Source organism: Euprymna scolopes, chromosome 8 (assembly GCF_053919585.1).
Source record: "Euprymna scolopes isolate OS-2025 chromosome 8, ASM5391958v1, whole genome shotgun sequence".
NCBI classification, from domain to species: domain Eukaryota; kingdom Metazoa; phylum Mollusca; class Cephalopoda; order Sepiida; family Sepiolidae; genus Euprymna; species Euprymna scolopes.
Genome location: NC_136489.1, coordinates 3,351,663 through 3,374,445, shown reverse-complemented (window position 1 = coordinate 3,374,445; position 22,783 = coordinate 3,351,663).

The following is a 22,783-nucleotide window of genomic DNA, read 5'->3' as shown; positions in this document are numbered from 1 at the left end:
AATAAATATTTATAAGTCCTTCTTACCTATCTTTTTAATGGAGTGTAGATAATGCACAGTGGATGTGTTATCGGCGGCTCCAGTAACTCTCGCTTCTCCGTTTTTGTCCCTCTGACCTCATTTGGAATGGGTGATTTTTCTGACAAGGAGTGAAGAAAAAGCTGCTATCCAGGTCAGTAGTAATTCTTGAACAGTAGTCTGAGATGTCGAAAATTTTTCTGTTTCTATGTCTATCCTTGTGGCCATGTCACTAGTAAGGGTGCTGGAGGTAAACGTTTCATTTGAGCTGACGTTATCCGCCTGATATTCAGGGACACGAACCTTGGATTAACCATTAAGGAGGTTGTCCTATCAGCAGCTGCAAAGTACTGGGCTGCAGTATTGCCATTTGGTGAATGGATTTTGGACCATGCAGTAGTATCTGGTGGGGCCTCTCGATGCCATACTAATGGGTAATTGTTACGGCTTTACCTTTTCATGTGCCGCAAAAAAATCCTGTCTTTTCTCTCTTACTTTCCCTCTCTGTCCTGCTTTAACCAAGTATACTGACCTGTTACACAGATCCAAATACCTCAACATGAAATATCTCCAGAAAAAAAAGAATAAACCTGGAACCCCATCCTTCAATGTAGACCCCTACTACCATGTCTCCTTCTTCAACATCAGGGGTCTACGTTCCAACCTTCCAGAGGTTGAAACCCAATTACAGGAGACGAAACCGGATATATTCTTCCTAAGCGAAACTGGCATAGGGCCGACTACTTCCCTAGACGAGTTCATAATTAAAGTATACTCTAACTTAATATCTAAATCTGACCCCCAAGATCGCTATGGATATGGAATGTGTGCTTACATTAAAGATGGCTTTCTGTGTGGTAGGGATATCTCCAGAGAAGACCCTAATTTACCTTATATGTGCTTCCGGATTGCACTTGCTTACACCACTGCATTTATATTCGCCCTTTATCGTCCCCTCAACAGCGGAGTTACTCTCTTTAAGAGCATATCTGAGAAAATTGACCTCATCCTTCAGCTAACATCTACATTTGTGGTGACTTCAGTGTCCATAATGTGGAATGGCTGACCCACTCAAACAAGACAGATGATGAGGAGAGGTTCTGTCATGATTTCGCCATTGCCTATAACCTAACTCAGATTGTTCACGAACCCACCCGTGTGCCCGATACTGGTTAGTATGCAAGCTTCTAGACCTTTTTCTCTCAACTTCTCCTGAGCTATGTTCATGTCCCGTTCTATCTCCTCTGGGATTTTCTGACCACTCCGTTGTATCAGTTAAGATAAAAATGAAATGTAATAAGTCTTCAGACGTACCCCTCTACCGTACTGTATACCAATACTCTATGGCTGACTGGAATAGCTTCCGTACATTCATATCTGATCTACCTCTGCATTCCATGTTTAAAAAATATGTGTCCTCTATAGTATCAGACCTGACCGAATGGTTAATTGTAGGCATAGACCGATTTATACCATCTAAAAAATTCCAACAAAAACTTAACAGCCAGCCATGGTTCTCCCCAGAATGTGCTGCTACCATTGCGCACAGAAATCACTTTTTCCATAGCTACCAACGTAATAGATGTACTGAGACTAAAGCTGCCTTCAGGCTACCAGCAACCACTGTAAAAGAGTAATAAAAAATGCAAAGGGGCTATATGCTCAGTCCGTCAAATCCAATGTAGCTGAGCAGCGGCTTCGTTCCCACCAGTTTTGGCAAATAACAAATACGTTCCTGAACAGAACCGTGCGTTCTATCCCAACCATTATCAATGGACCAGCAGTCATCTCGTCAGCATCAGACAAGGCCAAACTATTTGCCAAGAACTTTACAGCAAATTCTACCCTATGCGATGAAGCCATCAACTCCCCGTATTTCCTCCTATAAGACACAACACGCTAGGTAACATACAAATATCTGGGCGTGAGGTCGCCAAGCTAATCAAGAACGAAGATTTCGTATATATTATTTCAAAAGTAAAAAAATTATTTATTCTTCCACTTTGTGTTTTAATTGCTGGACATGGCAAATGTACAGTTCAGCAATAAAGCCCTTCTACAGTGATGGAGACGTTGTGGCCTGGCTCAAAAAGGTGCGACTTGTTGCAAAATTACACCAAATAGATGATGTTGCAAACTTTATACCGTTATATTTGAAGGGAGATGCGCCCCAGAATATCCACCAGTCATGACGAAGCGAACAATTCTTTCAGTATGTGGAAAACTGATTGGTCATTTTCCTGTTTGTTTGTTTGTTTGTTTGTTTGTTTGGCTCCTTGTAGCTACAGCATGCATAAAACATTGCGCCAACAAAAGAATTACCAAAATTGCCATTGGCTGCAATGATGAAACGCATGACACTTCTCGCAGGAGTATGTTGATGGGAACGCTGAGTAGGATACATCAGCACGACCCTGTGCAAGGTGATTGGTGTGTGAATGAATGTGCAAGGTGATTGGTGTGTGAATGAATGTGCAAGGTGATTGGTGTGTGAATGAATGTGCAAGGTGATTGGTGTGTGAATGAAAGTGATCGGTTTAGGTGGACGCAATCTTACTTGCCACAGAAGTCGTGTTAGAGGCCAACGGATCGGTTATTGCGGACGCGAGTTTGTTGTACCCAGCGAATAATGTGCAACACATTGACTTGACGGAACTGGGCGCAATGTTAAAAGGAGTTAACTTGGCGCTCTAGTGGAAGGCGAAGATTCGACATATCAAGGCAGATTCATCCTGCGTTTACCGATGAGTAACAAAGGCTCTGATATGGAAGTAACGATTCACCACTAAGGCAGCCAGCGAAATGCTGCTACGAAGACGACTGGCCACGGTCATGGACGTGGTTACTGAGTATGGACTCACAGTAGATTTGACACTAGTAAAATGTAAAAATAAAAAAAACAAAAGAAAACATGTTTCACAACTAATGGATAAATAACTTAAATCAAGTAAAAAATAATCTTACGTGGCAATTTTTTTTTATTTCAGTAAACAATTCTTTATACGTCAATTTATACTTATATGCAGTTTAGAAGTGGAGCAGCAGTTTGTTGGGTTCCCCAATTTTTTCTCCAGATAACTCTAGAGTTCGGATGTCACTAGTTTTTTTTTTTTATTTTTAGAGACATCTACCTTACACGAAACGTTTTGGGGTGTAAACAAAGTCCTTTTTTTATATATCGCATAATTGACGTCTTAAACAATTCTGGTTTCCTGCAGCGATGGTGCGCATTTGATTTTTTAACAGTGTTCGCAGTTTTTTTTTTTTTTCTTCACTGCGTCGTTAAGTATTTAAAAACATAACGGTTTCAATAACAAAAAAAACATGATTCTTTAATGAATGTCCTGCTATGAAGGAGACAATGGACACACTTCAGCGTCTCATTTTTCAGCTATACGGACGGAAACTGGTATAATAGATACGACTGCTGCCACACTAATTATCACTAATAAAATATTAGCCGATATAAAGTATATCTGCGGGATAAATGCGTCCGCGTTTATGTGTGTGTAAATGAGAATTCGTATATACGGTCGCTGCGTGAACATTCTTTTTTTTTCACGTCATGTGCACGCGCGGGATATTTTTCTTTGTCCTGAGTTGATTATGTCTGCTATATTTCGACTGTTTAATTATTCAGCACGAATCTATTTTTCATTAAAGAGAGAAAGACGACTTGAAAGTTTTCGTAAACATTTAATGACTTTAAAGACGCAGAATCGACTGGAAATGTTCGCCTCCTTCAACTGATGATCCGCCATTTTGTTTGCTATTTAATAGGTTTTGATATGAACAAATAACAGAAATAAACAAAACGAGAAAGAAAATAAAAAAGACGACACTTATTTGAATGTGACAGAGTTCATAGGATATTCAATGACTTTAAAATAATTTTAACCATTTTATTATTGCATAAAATTGAAAAGAATTGTTTGATTTTATTTTATTCTTTATTACTTTAATTCGTACTTTGTTTTGTTTTATCGATTCATCTATTATTATTATATTAAATGTGAGTCAATCAAAACTTGTTTCCTGAACTCCATATATACTTTATGTAGATAAATAGGCATAACCTGTTGAGAAAGAAAAATCCCAGAATAATGAGGCAGTACAGGGTGAAATAATAAAGTTGTTGCCATAAAAAAACACTGCAGCTTTTTTTTACTTTAAATGAAGAAATCAATTCAGGAAACTTGATTATGTAGTCGAACTAACATCTATTCAATGTAGCCGCCTACAGCCTCAATCACCGCCTCGATACGGGTCCGTAACTGGGAACATGCCTTTTCCCCCAAGCGTCTGCGGGAGCTCAGCGAATAAACAGCGGATGGCAGCGATGGGGCTGGCTTTGGTGTTGTGAGAGGTCATGTTGGTGATGTTCTCGACATATGACCAAACGAAGTAGTCCAGTGGGTTCAGGTAGGTAAAGGAGAGGCAGTGGGAGAAGGATACAAAGTCGTAGAACTGTTTCTGAAGCTAAGCCTGTGTCTCTTTGGACTTGTGGGCCGATTCCGAGTCTTTCTTCCACACCCAGGGTCTGCCAGCGGCCACCTGATTGCACCAGGGGACCAACACATTCTTCAGTACCTCCAAGTACATCCTGGTGTTGACTTTCAAGCTGATATCGAAGATGTGAGGTGGCATGATGTGGCTGTTACTTGAAACCACAACAATGACCATAACTATGGCCGGAAACTGTTTTCATCACCATGGCCACGTCCTTGTTATTCGTGACAATCCACTAATGTATTTTGAGGGTGCTGACAATAGTTCTGTTGTTATAACTTTGAGCAGTAGAGATGATAAGTTAGCGGTGCATCTTCGATCTCGTTCGTTGAACATTGTGTCACTTTCAGACATGATAGAAAGTTCCTACCGTTCTTGTACACAACTAACCAACTATGGTCTGCAACACAAATATAAAACCTGATTTCTCTGAACGGAAATGGAATCATGTCGTCTTCTATAGGGCGAATTAACAATAAATGCATATCAAAACTTGGCAAATTAACGCAGTTAAACGTATAAATGTTTATTTGTGAACGCAAAGACCATACTCATTAGGTCAGACTACACTTGAGAAATTCCAATTTTGTAAAATTTCGACCCATTATCGGCTATTTCCCCGGCTTTAAAGCAGATCATTTTGTTCCAAATGTTTAAATACCACATCTATAAAGTTTCAGATCTGTAGACCAAAAATAGCCAGAGTAATTTGGCAGAGACCGTTATGCAAATATACAAACAGACACAGTCCCTGATATAATATATGCAAATAATACTATTTCTATGGAAATCGTTCCAAACCAGGCGTGAAGCCACTTAATGTAAGGAGCTAACAAGAACTTTATGAGAAAGTAAAAACAATAACAACAAATGAAGGTAGGAAAAAGAAATCAAAAGACTGAATAAGTTCGTAAAAAATGAAACATGAAATGTCACGTTGCATGACAAAGAAAACACATTGTCCAAAAGAAGAAATGAGTAAAACATAACGTTGGTGTCGGAGATGGGAGCGGATAAAGAAGAAAGACGTTGTGCCGCCAATGATTACAAAATGGAAATAAAGACCAACCGGAAGAGGAAATTAGGAAGAAGTAACATTTTTAGTTAAGAGTAATTTAAAGGGGGATAATAGGAAGGCAGACCCACTAAGTTTAAGGTAAAAAAATATATAAAATTGCAAATATCTCAACAACTTGACCTGATGAGAAAAAATTAATATGATTTTCGGAATTAGCACCCAAAAAGTCCAAATCAGCTTAGAAACCGTGGGCACCAAAAAAAACTGTGTTGGCCAGTGTAATTATCGGAAAGACAGGAGATGCCTATTGACCGTAGTCTTTATCTCTTATTCTTTCTCTTTCTCTTTCGCTCTTTTACATTCATTGTTATTCTGAGTGTCCTTTTGTTTTTCCTTCCGCTCTGTTCTTCGTAATCCTTATTTCATATCTTGCATTCTTTTGTTCAAGTCGGTTCGATGTTCAGTCGTTAAAGATACGGGCTCAGCATCCTATTTATTCATTCATTTCAGTCTCTTCCTTTTTTTCTGTTCATATTCATCAATTTTTTTTATCTTACACCCCCTTTTCATCCCTCATTGCATTAGTCCCCTTCGTCCATCCCTCTCCATTCACATAAGTACCGGTTAGTCCCTAGAGAATACAACAATTTTGTCAAAAACTGCCTCAATAAATGTAAATGAAACATCGTTACTTTATAGGATCGCCATTCCACGTCATTGAAATCAACCAATGAAAAGACGATCTCCGAAACACGTGGTTTGAGTACATTCGAAATATTAGATAGCATCCATATTTTAACAATGGATAAAACTGAAGTTGTTTTCTTAATATGTTTTATTGTGAATCTTGGGAGATAATTTTGAAAAATGGAACGGTGTACAATTTTGACATAATATTTTTATCGTTATATGAAACGAACTTTGTAAGTTCGTTCCCTATGCACTCGAAGACGACTGGATAATTTTTTATGAAATTTCATACGAAAGTACTTTATATGTCCGGCAGTATTCTTAGATAGGTTTCATGTCGGAATGTCTTCGATAAGTGTCGTAATCGATAATCGAAATAATCCGATGAAAGCAGAAACAGGCGATTTTGACCAAAGTTTACATCTTAGACATTCTAAGATCACAAATGCATTTGAGAAGTTTTATTATCACACAAGCAGAAAGGCCCAACATATAAAATCAACAGTAGGTTCTTTGATATGACAGGGGCACGTTCGAAATGAATATTTCTGTGTAGAGCACAAATAAATGATGATAAATGACTTTTGCATTTAAAATGTTAATGCAAGACATTATATATAAAATAGTTTTCTGAAATCAACAGTAGGTTCTCTACAATGCAACGTAGGAAGTGTGCTCGAGCTGCCGTTATCAAAAAGAAAAGGACACCACGTAGTCGAAAGAAGAAAAGTCGACGCCGAAAGAGACAGATGTGTAAAGTGAAGGCTGGCTGTGGCCAGCGTGCGGTCGGAAGAAACAAAAACGTGATCATGTTAGATGGACATATGACAGCGGGAGACTTTTAAGTGGTGTCGAGAGGGGAGAGTAACGGTGTGGCACAATGACGTACCCCTTTTAAGGGAGCTGGTGGCTTCTACATTAATGGACCTTGTGCCTAACTTGATCTGCGCTTTTGAGGTGCAGATGTGTTAAGCAGGTTTTTGTGATATTGAAAATGTTCTGTTATGACTCAAGCCAAGAATGACTGTTTATAATATTGAATCAAGTCAAAACGCTATAAGACCTTAGAATTTGAAAGATCAAACCCGAAAGAACTCATGGATATAAAAACAAAATAATGTTTAAACGTTATGTGTGAATGTCCCTCTCCTTCCCCCTTCTCTCCCTCTCTCTTTCTGTCTTTCACTCCCCTTCTCTCTCTTTCAATGAAGAAAGATAGAATTAAATATAATTCTGTTTGTTTTAAACAGTTGACGCTTGAATTCTGGAGTCGGCGCACGCGACATATCATGCGTCTGGTTTCAACTGGTCTTTATGAAAATATGCTCCTCATTGTCAAATCTTAAATAAATTATTTTTTTTTTATTACATTTTCACCCCATACAAGGCACATTGCCACTTTGGTGTAGGGGGTTACTAACAGGGGCAACAACTACTGGGGTATTATGTAGGGATTTGAGCAACAAGATGTTGGTTCACGTTGCAATTGAACTTCTGAACGTCAGTACAGTTGGCGAAGCAGGGACCTGGAATGGATTTTGATTAAGACACAGATAAAGTGCGAGGGAAATAACTGACAGTGGTTTTAGCTAGACGGGTGTTTATCATGAAGGATTGGCGAGGAAGAAACTACTGGAGTAGAAATATCTTTTACATCTAGGGACTTCTACAATATAGGGAAGGGATTTTGCAGCCTGTCGGGTTTGTCGAGGGTGTTCACGTCGTGGGGGCACACGTGCTTGCAGTTCGTCAGAGCATTCACCATTATAATACTTGTAGAACAGGCAGAGGGATGCAACGTTTCGTCGATGGGACAAAGGCTGAAGCTTAGATGCCAATTCAGGGCCTATCAGATTTGCGACTCTCTTTTGAACCTTGTCAAGGAGCGAGAGACTAGTAGCCGATGCACCAGCCCAAATATGACAGCAATACTCCATACATGGGCGAATGGTTGCCTTATAGAGGTACAGGATACTTTCAGATGTTAGTAGTTTTCTAGCACGGTAGATTTTTATAAAAATGCATCTGTTCGCTATTTTTGTATAAGCGTTAGATTCCAACATGCCATTAATGCCGACGATGGAAAGATTCCTGCGACGACGTAATGAAGACAAGAAGCAGCCCATGCCAGCCGGTTATAGCCGACGACATTTCAACCCGTTTTTGTGGATGTTTCCAACATGTGCCTATCGTTGGACATCGTGTCAAACACCCGGGGAGCTGGTTGTATTCCCAGGACGTTCTTCAGCCAAGTAACTCTCCCTCATAATGGTAATAAATGCTTTTGTTTAAAAGGAAAAAATTCCGACCCGGATTTATTTTTTTGTTGTTTGTTTCTTTTCGACGGTGCTGGACGGCGTGGAGGCACGAGAGAAGTTTGAACTGTAACACACACGGTTCAAGACCACACCACCAGATCAGATAAGTTCTTGTCTTGGAATTTGGTCAAATTAAGACAGCCTAAGACAGCTGTACTATAACAGAGATTTCTAGGAATAACACAATTGGTGTTAAATACAACGTTTGACAGGTAAAAAGATATTCCAATGTCTCCATATCTTACATAGAGATGAAATGCTAACCTCAGAAAACGAAGTAATTTTTTTTTACATGGGGATCACCACTTATCAAGGCCCTGAAGCCACTCGGGGATAAGGGTTATTTTGTGTACAATAATCAATGGGATGTTGGTATTGGAGATTTGATAACGGATTTGATAAGGGGGCGATTAATCAGGAATTTGTTTATGTTGGACTTGAAGACGTCCAAGTTGTAGCCAGATGGGAAACAGGCAAACGGAAGAGAATTCCACAGGCGTGCACTTTTCAGAAAAAAACTATGTTCATGGAATCTACGTTTTGATTTAGGCACAGATAAAGAGTGGGGGAAATTATTGACAGTGGTTTCAGCTAGACGGGTGTTTATCATGAAGGATTGGCGAGGGGGACCAGAGATTGGAGCTCGGACGAGCACTTGCCATGGTAATAACGATAAAACAAAGACAGGCTCGCAACGTCTCTTCTGTGGGAGAGAGGTTGCGTGGAAGAGAAGAAAGCATATTTTGTACTTTGTCAAGGCAGGATATTCTGTTTTTTTTTAAACTCTAGCCCAGATGTGGCAGCAGTACTCCATCTTTGGACGTACTTAGCTTTTATAGAGATAGAGAATTGCATCAGTAGTGAGATATCTTCTGGAGTGGTAGAAGGATCCTACCATTTTCTCAGCGGCCAGAGCAACAGACTTGATATACGTGTTCCATTTAAGATCAGGAGTAACGATCAAACCCAGAAGCTTGTCAAAACATGAAGCCCCCCCCCAAGACGAGAGCCATCCATTTCAATTGATGTTAGATGAGGAACAGAGCGTGATGATGTAAAGATAGGAGCTTGGTTTTAGATGCATTAAAAGTAACCAGACATCTCTTCCCCCACTAAATCACGCGCTCAAGATGAGAGAAGAGGGAATCAGAGAGAGCTTTGTCATTTACGGCCTTTGATGTGTTGCCCTAGATGGTCGTATAATCAGCATAGATGTCAACGAATGATTTAAGTATGTGTTTTGGGAGATCATTGATGTAGATCAGGAAGAGAGTTGGACCCAGGATGGGCCCCCGGGGGACTCCAGCATTAATATTGTGGGCCTCTGATTTCTGCCCATGAACCACTACTCTTATGAACCTATCAGAGAAAAATGATTTAATGATTGAGAAAAAATTTCAAGTTATACCGTCGCGGAAATCTTGTGAAGTAGGCCCTTATGTCAAACCTTATCGAAGGCCTTTGATATGTCAAAAGCAATTGCCCTAGAAAGGAAACCTTTGTCGAGAGATTCACTAATCCTATGGGATATAACTGTTAGCACATCAGCTGTAGATTTAGCAGAACGGAAACCATATTGCATGTCACTAAGAAGGTTATTTCTGCTGAGGTGGTTGACTACTTCTTTATTTAATATGGATTCCAGTAACTTACTTATTGGTCTGTACTGAGAGGGATATGACTTATCACCTGAGTTCTTAAATACAGAGCATACTGACGAGGTTTTCCAGGGTGTTGGGAAGCACTCCCCCTTAAGGCAACGCTTAAACAGTTTTGTAAGTATGGAACCAAGTTCTGGTCGAAGCTTTTTCAACACTATAATTGGAATGCCAGTTGCTTTACTGGAATCAAGGTTCTTGATTAGCTTGGCGACCTCGTGCACAGATATTTGTATGTTGGATAGTGTGCTGTTTGTTGTAGGTGGAAATACAGAGAGTTGATGACTTTCGTCGCAGAGGGTAGAGTTAGCTGAAAAGTTCTTGGCAAGTAGTTTGGCCTTGTCTGATGCTGACGAGATGACCTCTGGTCCATTGATAATGGTTGGGATAGAACGCACACTTCTGTTCAGGATTCTGTTTGATATTTGCCAAAACTGGTTGGAACCAAGCCGCTGCTAAGCTACTTTGGATTTGACGGATTGAGCATATAGCTCTCTTGCATTTTTTATTACTCTTTTACAGTGGTTGCAGGCAACCCTGGAGGCAGCTTTAGTCTCAGTGCATCTATTACGTTGGTAGCTATGGAAAAGGTGATTTCTGTGCGCAATGCCAGCAGCACATTCTGGGGAGAACCATGGCTGGCTGTTAGGTTTTTGTTGGAATTTTTTTTGGATGGTATGAATCGGTCTATGCCTACAATTAACCATTCAGTCAGGTCTGATACTATAGAGGACACCTCCTTTTTACACATGGAATGCAGAGGTAGATCAGATATGAATGTACGGAACCTATCCCAGTCAGCCATAGAGTATCGATATACAGTACGGTGAAGACGTACATCTGAAGACTTATTGTATTTCCTTTTTATCTTAACTGATACAACTGTGTGATCGGAGGATCCAAGGGGGGATAGAACGGAATATGAACATAGCTCATGGGAAGTTGTGAGAAAAAGGTCAAGAAGGCTAGTAACCCCGCTGTTGTGGGGGCGATAGAGGGCAAATATGAATGGGCTGGTGTAAGCAAGTGCAACCTGGAGCACATACAAGGTGAATTAGGGTCTTCTCTGGGGATATCTCTACTACACGGGAAGCCATCTTTAATGTAGGCACATATTCCATGTCCATGGCGATCTTGGGGGTCAGATTTAGATGTTAAGTTAGAGTATCCTTTTATTATGAACTCATATAGGGAAGTGGTCGGCCCTATGCTAGTTTCGCTTAGAAAGAGTAAGTCCGGTTTCATCTCTTGTAATTGGGTTTCAAACTCTGGAAATTTGGAACGTAGACCCCTGATGTTGGAGAAGGAGACCTGGTAGTAGGGGTCTACGTTGGAGGATGGGGTTCTAGGTTTATTCCTGTTTTTTTGTTGTTTTTTTAGATATTTCATGTTGAGTTTTGGGGGTTTGTGGAACAGGTCGACAGACTTGGTTAGAGTAGGACAGAGAAGAAAAGTAAGAGAGAGAAAGAGAGGAATTTTTTTGTAGCACATGATAAAGTAAAGCCGTAACAATAGCTCATGGGAAGTTGTGAGAAAAAGGTCAAGAAGGCTTGCATACTGACCAGTATTATCAGGCACACGGGTGGGTTCGTGAACAATCTGAGTTAGGTCATAGGCAATGGCAAAATCATGACAAAACCTCTCCTCATCATCTGTCTTGTTTGAGTGGGTAAGCCATTCCACATTATGGACACTGAAGTCACCACAAATGTGAATATTAGCCGAAGGATGAGTAGACAGGATGAGGTCAATTTTCTACGAATATACTCTTAAGGACAGTAACCCCGCTGTTGTGGGGGCGATAGAGGGTAAATATGAATGGGCTGGTGTAAGCAAGTGCAACCTGGAGCACATACAAGGTGAATTAGGGTCTTCTCTGGGGATATCTCTACTACACGGGAAGCCATCTTTAATGTAGGTGCATATTCCATGTCCATGGCGATCTTGGGGGTCAGATTTAGATGTTGTTAGAGTATTTGGGGTTTGTGGAACAGGTCGACAGACTTGGTTAGAGTAGGACAGAGAAGGAAAGTAAGAGAGGAATTTTTTTGTAGCACATGATAAAGTAAAGCCGTAACAATTACCCACTAGTATGGCATCGAAAGTCCCCACCAGAAACTATTGCATGGTCCAGAATCCATTCGCCAAATAGCAATACAGCAGCCCCAATACTTTACACCTGCTGAGAGGACAGCTTCCTTAGTGGTTAACCAAGGTTCGGATCCCTCACTATCAGGTGGGTATCGTCAGCCCAGATGAAACGTTTACCTCTGACACTCTTACTAGTGACGTGGCCACAAGGATAGACATAGAAAGAGAAATCTTCCGACATCTCAGGCTACTGTTCACCAAGTATTACCGACCTGGAAAGCAGCTTTTTCTTCACTTTTTGTCAGAAAAATCACTTATTGAAAATGAGGACGGAGGGACAAAAAGGAGAAGCGAGAGTTACTGGGGCTGCCGATAACAAAACCACAGTGCATTATCTTCTCTCCATTAAAAAAATGTAAGGACTTATTAATATCTACTTAATATAAGTCCGTTACTCCGTTCCCAGTTTAGGAGAATATTTGAAAATAATCTTCCCTCACATAATTTTTTGCGGGGTGGGGTCTTCATCTAACCTCGATAGAGAATGATTGGAGCATTCAAGCTTTATCTTTATAAGATAACGTAATGGAACTTTCAATTTGTGAGGTCGGGGTTTTTTGGGGGGGTTTTTTGTTTTTGTTTTTTTTTTATTAATTTAGTTTGGAAGAACCCGTTTAAAAGCTGGTTAAGAGTAAAACAATTTGGCTTAAGCATTTTTCATGTTTAGTTAATAGTGCAGATATAATTTGGAGAAGAAAAAAACAACAGAAAAAAGAGCAAAAGAAAGATATGTGCAGCTGAAATGTTCAGAAATTTAGTCAAACCTAGAAAAAAAAATAAATGAATCGAAAATAATGTTTTTGCGATATCAAGACAGGTGGATTTCAAAAGTATAGATAGAAACTGGCATAGAAAATAGAAAGAGATTTGTTACAATGTTTCGTTAATACAACTTTGAATTGACTTGTATAGTTTCTCTTGCACGAAGCGGCAAAGATTTTCCATCAATATTTTCGTTGCCCAAGAGACTCGTGCCAAGATTGACGAGCATTATCTATTTTTTATTTAGTTTTAGCTCATACCGCTTAGAATATTCTCGAGGGATCATCCATCGAAGTACTGAAAAATCATTGCATTTCATTCAGAATTCCTAGGCAGTAATATACTGTTGAATTGCAAGCAAATTAGACGTTAACCTTTTCATCTTACGTAGGATAATTCTTTTTAGATTAGAGCTACACCCTCTTTCTTATATTATGATACCCAAGCTAGACATCATGTAATGTTTTGAGAAATAAGGAACGCTAACGCGAACCTTCATTATTCTTAAAGATTACAAGAGCAAAACTTAACGAATTTGAGCTTCATTTAGTTTAGAGAATCTATTTGTTATTATAGCAAAACTGAGCTGATCAAAACGTACAAAAATATTTATTAATTTTCTAGCTCTTGTTTAGTCATGCTCTTTATTAATCAAATTCACATCACGGTGTTATCGCATCTGTCACTTGAAACCCATTGACCCTTATCCTATTGGCCTTATTGTTGATTGGCCTTATTGTTGATAAGTTGTCAGCCCCTGGTATAAAAAAATGGCGGAAGACTTATTACTTCTGGAGTATATACTAAGCACTTCCTCTTTCATTTTATTTTGTTTGTAATTTTTATATTATTCTCTTTCTATCACATATTTTGCAGTGTTTCTCTTTCTCTCTTTCTATCTATCTATCTATCTATATATATACAAAATACAAATAATAAAAAACAGAATAAAAACAACAACAACAATATATATTTATAACGAACTAGTATAAAAAAACATAATAATAAAAAAGGATAAAATAAAGTTAAACACAGTTATCTCTCTTACACCATAGGTTACGTGAATTTTACTGCGATACTATAATAAAAAGAAAAACCTTAGCTGCGTCGCTAGTTTGAAACAACAACAACAACAATAATACTAATAAACATAATGATAATAATAATAAACTAAACAGGATTATAAATATATATATATATATATATATATATATATATATAGCCAATAAATGTTTATAACAAAAAAATAAATAAATAAAATAAAATAAAATTACCCCCAGCTTCCTACGGTTTAACTAGTCACATCTTACTGCGGTCCTGACCTCTATCCCCAAACAAGGCACATCGCCATCTTGAATATACTTTTGTTTTCTTTTTGAAAATGGGGGGGGTGTTTTTCTCCCGAAATTAATCGAAGTTCCATACCACCAACGGACATAAAAACAACTTCCTTGCAAAATAATTATACAACGAGGTAAGGAATGATAGATGAATAAACAGTTAGACATTTATCTACTCAAACCTACCCGTCTATTTTTTTGTTTGTTTTTCTCTTCTTTACTCTCATGATTCCGGTCCTTTCCGCATTGCTTTTGGCTTTTAAAACTTTCATATATTCCTTTACCAGCAATGCTTCAAGCAAACTATCATTTACTCTAACACACTCATTATATATATATATATATATATATATATATATATATATATATATATATATATATATATATATATATATATATATATATATATATATATATATATATATATATATATATATATATATACACACGGCATAATCACGTTGACACACCGATTCCCGCTGGATCACTGAAGTTAAGAAACTTTGAACCTGGTCAGTACTAAACGGGTGGCCATTTGGGACTCTCGGGTGCTGTATGTGCTCTCCACTTATCTTGACATTGTTACCAGTCGTCCTAGACTTCTTCTTGCCACTGGACTCAAACAGTGCCGATTCAGGAAAGGTGTGATTGTGCAACCCTTGTCTCAGAATTTCACGCGCAGCTGCCCCTACAAGGGTTATCCTTTGTCTTTCAAGACTGGGCTGAGGCATCGATATAATATTGCCTTCTTGCTTTAAACATTGATGCTATGTTTTAAAAAAGCGTAAAAAAAAACTCTTTTTTTTTTCAAAACTGGATTTGACATTAAATCATCTGAAAAGTGTTGATGTGACGTCAAACAAAACAACCACGTAAAAACGCCATGAAACAATAAACATGAAACAATAAACATGAAACTATAAACATGAAACAATAAACATGAAACAATAAACACATTGAAACAATAAACACATTGAAACAATAAAGATGAAAATATGAAACACATTGAAACATATCAACCGTTTTCCAAAATTGGTGCATTCGGGATTAAATAATCTGAAAATAACTGATTATGCCGTAAAACAAAACAAATAAAACTCTCTCTCTCTCTCTCTCTCTCTCTCTCTCTCTCTCTCTCTCTCTCTCTATCTATCTCTCTCTATCTATCTACTTATCTATCAGTCTACTAGACTGTCGGGTTAATGAAGATCAATAAATACACCACACTCGCATACTTTTATTGTCATCGAAATCGATTAAATCGCCCATTTTTTAATCAAATCGATTGATTGCCTACATTAGTTAGAAATCACCTCACAGTGTACAGGGAAAACGCTTCATATGCCTCTCGCATTGACTTATTCCACAATACATAGTAGTCTACATTGCACTGTAGAGAATCTACTGCTGATTTTATAAAATTATCTGTAAATAATGAAGTTTAAAATGCAAAAGTCACATATCAAGAGTCAATTGTGCTCTAAACAGAAACATTAATTTCGAACGTGCCCCTGTCTTTTCAAAGAACAAATTGTTGATTTTATTAAATTATTTTTATATAACCACTTGAATTAAAATTAAACGTGTAAAAGTCAATCATCATGGTTTAATTGTGCCCTAAAAACAAACATTTATTTCGACCTCGCCCCTGTCTTATAAAAGAATCTACAGTTGATTTTATAGGCTGAATCTTTCTGCTTGTGCAATGATAAAATTTCTCAAATGCACTTGTGATGTTTGGGGGTTGTAAAGGTGGTAACTTTGCTCAAAATCGGACTTCGTTCTTTAATCGGATTTTTTCGATTATCGATACTTGTTAGATACATTCCACTACAAAACCTACGTAAGAACCACCCCAGACACATCAAATACCTTCGTACGAACTTTTTAAAAATCGGCCTAGCCGTTCCCGAGTCCATAGTGAACGAGTTCGCACACACGCACACACGCACACACGCACACAGACACAGACCAGTCTCCTTTTATATAATAAATAAATAAATAAAAATATCTGAATCGCTCAGCCAGTTCTTCTTATTTTCCTTCTTTCTTATCTTCTTTCTTATCTCGTGTTCCGCTGTGTTATATATATATATATATATATATATATATATATATATATATATATATATATATATATATATATATATATCACCATCAATTTATCAGCCTTTCATCTCAACGATCTTCCCTGAACGCGTGTTTCCTTCTATCTTTTGATCAATCGATCTTTCGATGAATCAATCTCTTCGGCAATAAATTACAACAACAAACACGTAAAATACGTAAGCAAATTTTAGAATTTTTTATATAAAAAAAAAGTATTTCGTTTTTGCTTGATTTTAAACATTAGGAAGTGATTTACTAGGCGATGAACATTTATAAAGGAAATACTATGGTGGCACTCAATAGAGCACATATTACCGTCACTGTGTCTTGATACCATTTTCATTTTCTGAAACTTTATATGAAATCGAAAGTCATAATTGTCGAAGTTTTACTTTTCGATAGGTCCGTAAAAAAAATCCTCACATATAGGATGTTTTCTGTGAATATTACTATGACAATAGAATAGAAAGCTGCATGAAGGGCATTAGAAAAGCGATTTCGAACAAAGGGGGTGTAACATAGTTCATGTGAGCGCGTAGGAAAATAGCAGCAGCAGCGAATGGTTGTTTGGCTTGCGAAGAGATCAGCAGCAGCAGTGGCCGAAAAAAGTGCATATGCAAATTAGGAAGTGTGCGCGAGTAGAAATAGGAAAAAGGAGAAAAATGCACAACGTGGTCGGTAGAATCAAAGTGCACGTCGAATAAGACCGTGTAAGGTCGAGGACGAGAATGGGCCGGCTGTGTCAAGCATGTGGTTGAAGGAAAGGAAAACGACCACGCTAGATGGACATGTGTTAGCGAGAGACTTTTTAAGTTGTGTCAAGACGGGAGAGTAAGGGTAATAGAAGTTTTTTTTTTGAAAAGAAAAAAATGACGACCCGGATTTTTATTTATTCATTTCTAGTTTTATTTAATAAATTACTGGTGTAAAGTGTAACGCCATGTAACGTTACAGGAACAGGAAAGAGAGCAGACAACAAAGATTCGAAACACATCGAATCAATGACACCATATCTCGTCAGTGTGAGATAGATTACAGAAAAGAAAACTTTTCTTTTTTACCCTGTGGATATGAAATAAGACTAAATTTTTATGCAAAAATGGGGCTCGCCATTAGTGAAAAACATTACTTCAGATTGTTTCTCCACAGATTACAACATAACTGTCTTCAAGTCCAATATAAACAAATACTTGTCAATACAGGTAAATAAACAATCCACAATTGATTGTGCATCAAATTAATAAACTAAATAAGCAGTAACCAATCAATAAGACCACCAATCAATCAACTCAACTTCGCCAAAATGAACCAACCATCCAACTAACCAATCAATTAGCCATCAAACCAACTAACTACTTAATCAATTATTGAATAAATCACCAAGCAACTATCCACATCAATTGACAAACAAACCAATCTACCATCAAATTATCAATTAATTAATCATAATTAACCATCATTAACTCATCAACCAATTAACCATCCAATCAACAAACTGATCCATCATAGGACAAGCCATTCATACACCAACCGGTCTTTAAAAATTCCTACTTTAGTAAATTTAATCGATATATTAGAAAAATATAGATGAAAGTATATTCATATGCAAGGAATATAAGCAAATATTAATATAATTTTTTTCAAAATTCAAGTTTGATAATCTAAACCAGATAAAAAAATCAATATTTGAGATACAACATTGATATGAGGAATTCAATATAAAATCTGTAATTTACAATTCATTATTTGACAATGAATACAAAAACATAAAAATGTTCATTATTCCATGGAGTTTCAAAAAATGTCTTTCATTCCAAAAGAAAGTAGTCAGTAAAATGCTATTAATTCTGCTGATAAAAAAATAAATTGAAAATTATAAATTATGCAAGTCATATTTTTTTTTACAAGGTGGTCACCACTTATAACGGCCCGTAAGCCACTCGGGGATAAAGGTTATTGCGTGTACAGTACGTTAGTGTTGAGATTTGATAAAGTGTCTTACTTCAGGGGGCAGTTCATCAGGAATTTGTTTATGTTGGACTTGAAGAGATCTAGGTTGTAGTCAGGTGGGAAACAGGCAGAAGGAACAGAGTTTCACTGGCGTACTCTTCAAGAAAGAAGCTTTGTTCATGGAATTTACGTTTTGGTTTTGGCACAGATAAAGAGTGGGGAAATTTTTTAACAGTGGTTTCAGCTAGATGGGTGTTTACATGAAAGATTGGCGAGGGGGGGGGGCAGGGATTGGAGCTCAGATGAGCACTTGCCATGAAAATGACGATAAAACAAAGACAAGCTCGCAACGTCTCTCCTGTGGCAGGGAGATTGTAGGAAAGAGAAAAGGGCATCCCCCACTAAGTCACGAAGTCTATTTTGTACTCTGTCAAGGCAGGATAGGATATTTTTGCAGTTCCTGTCCAGATGTGGCAACAGTACTCCATCCTTGGCCGTAAAAGTTAAAAATAATGCAAAAATGTATGTGTTAAAAGGATTTTCTAAACGTAGTTCATGCACTGTGACGAAGGGCTTTGAAGATAAGAACCATTCTTTGAAACCCCATGGATTAAGAAAATTTTAAAGTTTTTGTCAAATAATAAATTCCTGTAGAAATATATTTTCTTATAATATATATCAATCCTTATTTAAGAAGCTCAATGTAATTACAGAGCAATTTTTCATTCTCTCTCTCTCTCTCTATCTCTCTCTCTCTCTCTATATATATATATATATATATATATATATATACTTAAATCATTCGTTGACATCTATGCTGATGACACGATCATCTATGGCAACACATCAAAGGCCGTAAATGACAAAGTTCTCTCTAATTCACTCGCCTCTGATCTTGATCACGTGGTACAATGGGGGAAGAGGTGGCTGGTCACTTTTAGTGCATCCAAAACCAAGCTTCTATCTTTACATCATCAACGATCTGATCCCCATCTGGCATCAATTGAAATGGATGGCTCTCCTCTAGGGGAGACTCCATGTTTTGACAAGCTTCTGGTTTTGACCTTTACTCCTGATCTGACATGGAACACGTACATCAAATCTGTTGCCAGGGACGCTGGGAAAATGGTGGGATCCTTCTACCGCTCCAGAAGATATATCACTACTAATGCAATTCTCTATCTGTATAAAAGCCAAGTACGTCCAAGAATGGAGTACTGCTGCCACATCTAGGCAGGAGCTGCTAAAACAGCCTATCCTGCCTTGACAGAGTACAAAATAGACTTCGTGGTTTAGTGGGGGATGCCTTTTTCTCTTCCCTGCAACCTCTATCCCACAGAAGAGACGTTGCGAGCCTGTCTTTGTTTTATCGTTACTTCCATGGCAGGTGCTCGTTTGAGCTCCAATCCCTCGTCTCCCTCGCCAATCTTTCATAAGAAACACCCGTCTGGCTTAAACTACTGTCAATAATTTTCCCCACTCTTTATCTGTGCCTAAATCCAAACGTAGATTCCATGAGCAAAGCTTCTTTCTTAGAACTGCACGCCAGTGGAACTCTCTGCCGCTTGCCTGCTTCCCACCTGACTACAACTTGGACGTCTTCAAGCCCAACATAAACAAACTCCTGACAAACCGCCCCCTTAAGTAAGACACTCTATCAAAACCCCCAATACTAATGATTACTACAATACTATCTCATTGATTACTGTACACGCAATAACCCTTATCCCTGAGTGGCCTTCGGGCCTTGATAAGTGGTGGCCCCATGTAAAAAGAAAATGTATATATATATATATAAAGAGAGATGTTTGTTTGTTTTTGTTAGCGATACTTATTGAATATATTCAATTATTTATATGGAAGCGAATTTTTACCTAAATGCGAGCTGGGAATAATTTTCCCTTTGACCATTAAAAAAATTATATATATATATATAACTCAGCAGTCATTATCCCATCAAAACAGTTCTCCTACAGTCATTGTCCCGCCCTTTGTTCAATACAGTTAACAAAATTCAGACTATTTCCCCAGTACAATCAGCAAATTAATAATCATTTCAGACCTCGAGCTGTTGGTAAAGTACATACATATATCGGCATTAATTAAGAAAAAAATATCAAACCACACTTCTTTTAACAACCAAAATTCTAATAATAACCAAGGAACTTCTCTAACCATTTTAATTTTAAAAAACTTAATTCTAACAATACCCCCTTCTCAATTAAATAGACTATCCTAGAAAGGGTTAAATTTTATACTCCAGACTCTAAGTTATATCGTCTCTGCACAACCAAAGCTATAAGTATAATTACTTTCCCTCAATGTAGTAATATAATAAACTCTAAAAACGAACTGATCTCCTACTGCAAACATAAGTCCAAATTTAAATATGGTAAAATTATATAGTTATTAATTTAACCTTTCAGATATATATATATATATATATATATATATATATATATATATATATATATATATATATATATATATTTCTATGACATTATCTTTTTTTCTTCATACTTTCTTAGCATTTTATTACTCTGTAATTTTCATTGCAATTCTTTATTTCTTCTTTTTTGGCCGGTTTTACATTTGCAATCTCCGTTTTAGTGTTTAAATATTTCTATCAATCAAATACATTCATCTACCTACACATTTATTTTCTGCATGTATGTTAACTTATATTTTACTACTTTCATTTACTTACATACTTATTTGCCTTACTCCGGAATTTGCGGATTCCGGCCATCCTCTCCCCTTAATTTTTTTTTAACTCTTTATTCATTTATTTACTCATCTATTTACTTATATGTATGTATATATATGTGTATGTTTGGGTGTATTTTTGTATATATATATATATATATATATATGTGTGTGTGTGTGTGTGTGTGTGTGTGTGTGTGTGTGTGTGTGTGTGTGTGTGTGTGTGTGTGTGTGTGTGTGTGTGTGTGTGTGTGTGTGTGTGTGTATTCACATATATGTATGTATGTATTTATGCATATACATATGTATGTATCTCACTTATCATTAATTCATTTGCTTACTTTAATAACTCCTGTTGATAATTTTAGGAATAACTTGTATATTTAAGTTGACGCCTTTTCTGCTTTAAATTTTGGCGCCTTTTCAACGTCATCTTGTCTGGGTCATTTTGACATTGAATTTTCTATTCTAATATTAACTGAATCTCCATTCAATTTTTTCTTCTTCTTTTTCTTATTTACGCATTCTCCCAAACTAAGCCCGGCTTGATTTGAATTCTTTTTCTAAGCACATCTTTTATTTGCCTCCATTTGTGAATTATTCCACGGATTTCTGCCTTTTGAGTTACTTTGAACCATCTTCCAATTACGCGATTCCCTTTAATTCTAATTGTTAAAATGGAAACTTAACCAACATTTTGGATTTTGATTTTGGATTTTACCGTTATTGGATATTTTACCCTTCACCAGACTATCCATTCACGTGAAATCACTTTTTTCTTCACCATATTCCCTCTGCTTCACTATTTTTTACCAAGTAAGATCTATGACTTACTTGTAGTTTCATCAAATACTTTTGCAAACAAAATCCGATCCCGCATTTTGCTAAATCCTACTCTCTGATGAGAAGGAGTGTATTTCTTCGAAACTCCGTGGATTTAGGACTATCCACTTATTTTGTGGTTCCTTTTTAAAATTAAATATGTTTTGAACTCTTTTTCAGCGTGTTTTAACATGTTTTATTAACTACTTGTTCTTATATATATATACATATATATATATATATATATATATATATATATATAGGGAATTTAATATGAACTCTGTAAATTAGGTTATATTGGATTCCTTATACTAACATGTAGAACTATATATATATATATATATATATATATAAAGAGATAGATAGATAGATAGATAGATAGATAGATAAAGAGAGAGAGATCAATATAAACTAGGTAAATTAGAAATCACAAATTATTATGCGATTATAAACGATATGCCTTCAATAAGTTTCCAGACTCTTTTCCGCATTGGGAATTTATTGATAATACGCACCTCAAACTTTAGCCCCCTTCAGAGTAATCTCCTCTGCACTTTTTATTATTTAATGTTCACCCCAAACAAGGCACAGTGCAACTTTGAAGTACTATCATGAACATAAGGTGCACGGATGTTATGAAGGGAAACTTATTGTACCGTTCCACCAACTCCTGGAAAACACCATGGTAGTCCTCTTGTGTGAGCATGTCAATGACCCTCGTTACAGCCTCTT